Raw genomic sequence first — 4,995 nt, 5'->3', positions numbered from 1 at the left:
AACATTGTTCATGCCTCCTCCAAATTTCTTGTAAGTCTGCTGAAATACAGTATAAATAGATGACCATGACTGCACAAGTTCAACCTCTAAAGGGTGAAATAATTTATGAACTTAGAAAGTCAAACAGATGATAGTGGCACAAATGACTGCCATACATCAAAACACTATTCTTATGACCACTGTACGTCATCTCAAAGCTCTCCTTCCCTTACACACTAATTATGCAATAGCAGTAAACTTTGGTTAGGATGGAAAGGCAATCTTATTTTATCCTGCAAGCCTGACAAATCAGTCAACTTCTTTTGAAGAGAGTCTTACTTCAAAAATCCTTCAGCACACATTTTTTAAATTTATGCAGTGCTTCAGTATTCAGAAAAACGACTGCAGTGCGATCTGTAGTGAATAACTGATGTGCTTACATGCATTTAGGTCAATGAAATCCCTGTGGAATTTATGTTGGCATAAACAAAGTTGACTAAATTTAGCTGAATCATCACTTCATTAGATATTCCTTTTTATTCCTTTACCAGATAAGAATGAACACAGGCATTTTAAAAATTATTTCCTTCTTTTCATAGACATATCTTTTGAGCTTCATGCTTAATATTTTTGTCTGGTACAACTGTTGTGGTTCTGGATAGGTACAGTCATTAGAAGCTTAGGAAAAAAAAGATTTGTAGCAAAATTTTTCTTAAAAAGAAAATATTTTGTCTTCAAGGTGATATCTAAATGATGCCATTTACAGTTATGTCAATTGTCACACTTCGATGGCAGAATTCAGATCAAAATTAAAATGTCTAAATTCAGTTCGCTATGTATGGATGCATGTAGGTATGCCACATACCTAAATCCTCATAGAGTTAATAATATACAATTACTACAATCAGTGTAACTCAGAACTCTGGAGAAGTTGACCCTAAGGTAAATACATAGGTCTTTGATTCAATTGCCCACCTATAGGCACTTACTTCTATATGACATGCTCTAGAACAACCAAGACACCTTTGTGATGCTGGTGGACCTAATACAGGACACTTGTATCCTTTGGAATCAGCAACTGAAAGATAGACAGGATATCTGAGAATATCTGAAATTCCACTAAACATGTGTGGGCAACAGAACAAGGCCTCAGATCTCCTTTGACTGCAACGGCTACCATGTCTGTAGACAGTGATGTGCGGAGAGCTACATTTAGCTCTCTGATTTCTGAATTTAATCCTTCACTGATTACAGTGAGTACATTCTTCCTACACGACTTTCTAGAAAATGGTCTGGTCATCCTGCATCCATTTATTTTTGGTATCTTGTATTGTATGCAAATGGTGGAATTCAACATAGGGATCACCATCAAATCTACTGTTTGTGAACCTAGATTCACAAAACTATCTTGTGTTTTTCAGCTGCCATTTTAGACTCCTGTATCTATAACTTAGACTCACAAAAACCTTTTCAGGTACCATTCCCTTGTAGAAGCAGCAGAAGGTCTCCAATTTCCCAACATTAGATGGAAGTCACATAAACACCTTGCTTTTGATGCTGTACATCAGCTTCATGCCTACCTCTTCAAAATTACAAAGATCAGTATTTTTTCTGCCCAAATCTGCTGACAGACTCAGTGCAGAAAGGTTTGCATGGCTAACAGGTTCCACACATGACTGGAATGAAGGTGAGTTATTTTGTCCAATATACTCAACGAAGACTTTCTTCACTCATGAAGAATGTCAGAGATCCTGCCTCATTCCTGTCTTGAGCCTGCCGGAATTCAAACCCCAGTCCCACGTTTCTGAGACATCACTAGCCACTGCTTTCTCTTGCAGCACTAAAGCAGATACTTCTAGCACTTATCTTGCTAAATACCTCTTGAACCTTGTTGATATTCTTCCAGTGCTGGATTTGTGGTTTCTGCTCTAAGATGCCTCTCCCCTGACAGATTTTGTAAATTAGCGAGGTTTTGCAGTAGTCACTATTGCACAGTATAAGTCTCTTTTCTTGTATATGCCCCAATTTTTCTTTTGTAGGTACATCAATTGCACAGTTTAGTTTGATTTGGTATTCTTATGTCACAGAAATGACGCACTGGAGAAGCCATTTAGCATCATTTTCCCTCCCCAGACTGGTGCATTATTGTCTATTGAGCTCTTCATAATATGTTTACAGCTATAAACTATTATTTATTTTGTTATACTTGTAAAACCGATTCATTCCAATATGCCTAACTATCCTTATATGAAAATTATTCTGAATAGTCTGAATAGAATATTCTGAATATTCTGAATAGAATATTCTCGGATATTCACATCTACAACTGAAGAATTAAAAATAAATAACCATTCTAATTTACATTTTCCTGTTAATTAGGGAAAAAAATCCTAAGGAAACTTCTAATGAACTACATATACTTGTTTGTATATCTTGGATGTATGCCTGTGGTTTCTTATATAAAGGATGCAAAAGAACTGGAGTAGATCAGGCTTTTCTAAGAGTATTAGCTTCTTTCCAAAATGAAACTAGTTTTTAATTCTTCACAGATCAATGACTGACATAGCTTGAGTTTTAGTCTGTAATCCTTTTAGCCTTTTTTCCCTCTTGCAGTCTAATGCCTGGTAGAATTATACTGAAAAAAAAATATGAAGGAGCAGCTCCTGTATTCAGTAACTTTTTCTTAAGCCAAAAAAAAGGCTTCTATCTATGGCATAATGTAGAAAAGAAGGAGCTTAAATCACTCAGTGCATGAATGATAAATTGGTGACCTTTGTGATTTACTAATGGTTATGCATTTATCAAACTAAGATTAAATTACCAAAATACATCTCAAACAAATCTGTAGGGGGTTAGTGTTACATGCAAAGTGTTTCTAATTTTCTTTAATCAGCATGCGAGAAACAGACAAATTGCTCCATTTGAGAAAATATGTTCTATGACTGGTAAAAATCATTCTGGAAGAGAGCATGTTAACTCATAGGAGGGAGGGAAAACACTGGTTATCTATTTTTTACAATCATCACTGCCATAATACTTCTTAAAATTCAGAAGGGAAGAGAATAATATCTTTGACCGTTCATTGTCACAAAGGTATATAGAAAAAGAATCAAGAGTTCCACATGGCTTCTGATTTGTCATGAATATACATAGTAAATACAGATATATTTGTAAAGGCACAGAAAGGTGAAGCACTCCAAAGAAGGCAGCTCCTTCAGGTTCATGCAGATTCAGCATGAGGGTTTGGACTAATATCTTGAAAAAGCCCAAGAGATAGCTTGATCTAGCTTGTGCTGAAATATGTCAAAATACTCAGCATATATTTAGTTTTAATTGCAGCTGTGTTTGCTTTGCTAAGGAAAAACAAATGCAGACAAGCCATAGATAAAATAAAAAATAATTTTAAAAAATGTTAACACTCTGAAATAAAAAGATCATGTTAGGACCCATTTTGCATCATGACTACTCTATCATCATTATGGTATTCAGTTGCCTGAACATAGACATTCAGTACAATTTAATTTCCTAGAGTCCTGAAAGGATTTTCCCAGGCCCCTCCAAGCACCTTCTAGTCTAGCAGAAGTGACACACACAGCATTAGATGCCTATTTTTACACAACTTAAATCAACCCCAAGGTTAAGGTTAATTTAATGTATCTCTGGGCATTTAATCATTAGATAACCAGTCTAACCTGGTCACTTAGAAAATAGTTGTTAAAGAAATGGGAAACTCAGGTGGGAGACTCATACCAACTGAAGATATGTTATTATAGAAGGGTAGGAAGAATTCCCTTTCTCTCTCAGGGGACTATTGAGGGAACTAAAATCGCTAAATAAGACAAATGTTCAATAGTTATATTTAGGTGAGATTGATCTCTCCCTGAAAGACCGATAAACCAGTATTCTAATCTAATCTTTTCTAGTTTAATCTATTCCAACCAGATTTTTGTATTCCCTGGTGGTCTAGCGGTCAGGATTTGGTGCTCTCACCGCTGCGGCCTGGGTTCGATTCCCGGTCAGGGAAACAGTCCTTTCTGGAGCCCAATGTGTGGGCCATGAAGAACATCCAACAGGAAAGATCCCATTGTAACTATTTCTCATCACTGAAGTTCCTTCTTATCAACATTTACAATTTATACGACATACTTAAAACATCTTTTTATTCAACATAGAGATTTATACATTGTGGTTAACTACTACTGTCCTCTGTCCCTTAACAGATAGATACTATTCTCCCATTCCATGGGTTTCCACCACTCCCCTCAAATGTTTATAAGAGCAAGGCTATGACTTGGGCCCCATCTGTCAAGATGGGTGCTCAGCACAGGACAAGCAGCATGTTCAAGTGTTGAGTGCCAGCACCAACCCATTGCACTTGCCTGGTTCCTTGCAAATCTCACTCCTCATTGGTTCAGGTCGTTCCTGCTATGTTACTTCCTACAATATACGACTCACATCACAGCTTATTTTCCCCGCAAGGTTAAATTTCCTCGAGACAAATGCTAGATCTCCACATCCTGCATTACCAACCAAGTATACCCAGGTTCTTGAGCAAAGGCAATCCCATTAATGGGTTTGACTTTTCTCAAGGGACGAGCAACCCACACCACCTTCCCCAGCCACTTCCCTATATGCACTTGTGCTTGTTTTGGCTGGGATAAAATTAATTTTCTTCAGAGTAGCTGGTATGTGGCTGTGTTTTTGATTTGTGCTGAAAACAGTGTTGATAATACGGGGATGTTTTGTTATTACTGAGTCAAGGGCTTTTCTGCTCCTCAGACAGCGCTGCCAGTGAGTAGGCTGGGGGTCCACAAAAAGCTGGAAGGAGATACAGCTGGAAAAACCGACACCAGTAACCAAAGGGATCACAGGATCACAGAATCACAGAATGTTTGAGGTTGGAAGAGACCTCTGGAGATCATGTAGTCCAATCCACCTGCTAAAGCAGCTTCACCAGAGAAGATCACACAGGAATGTGTCCAGGTGGGTTCTCTCCTGAGAAGGAGACTCCACTCT

At 37.6% G+C, this 4,995-nt stretch overlaps 1 non-coding gene across 1 annotated transcript; it reads left to right on the top strand.

Moving 5' to 3' along the window:
• The first annotated feature begins 3,931 nt into the window (after positions 1–3,931).
• Positions 3,932–4,003, top strand: TRNAE-CUC (transfer RNA glutamic acid (anticodon CUC)). Its single transcript has one exon. It is a non-coding gene; the product is annotated as a tRNA-Glu (tRNA).
• Positions 4,004–4,995: the final 992 nt, after the last annotated feature.

This window comes from Caloenas nicobarica, chromosome 3 (genome assembly GCF_036013445.1).
Source record: "Caloenas nicobarica isolate bCalNic1 chromosome 3, bCalNic1.hap1, whole genome shotgun sequence".
NCBI classification, from domain to species: Eukaryota; Metazoa; Chordata; class Aves; order Columbiformes; family Columbidae; genus Caloenas; species Caloenas nicobarica.
This window is presented reverse-complemented; position numbering and strand designations above follow the sequence as displayed.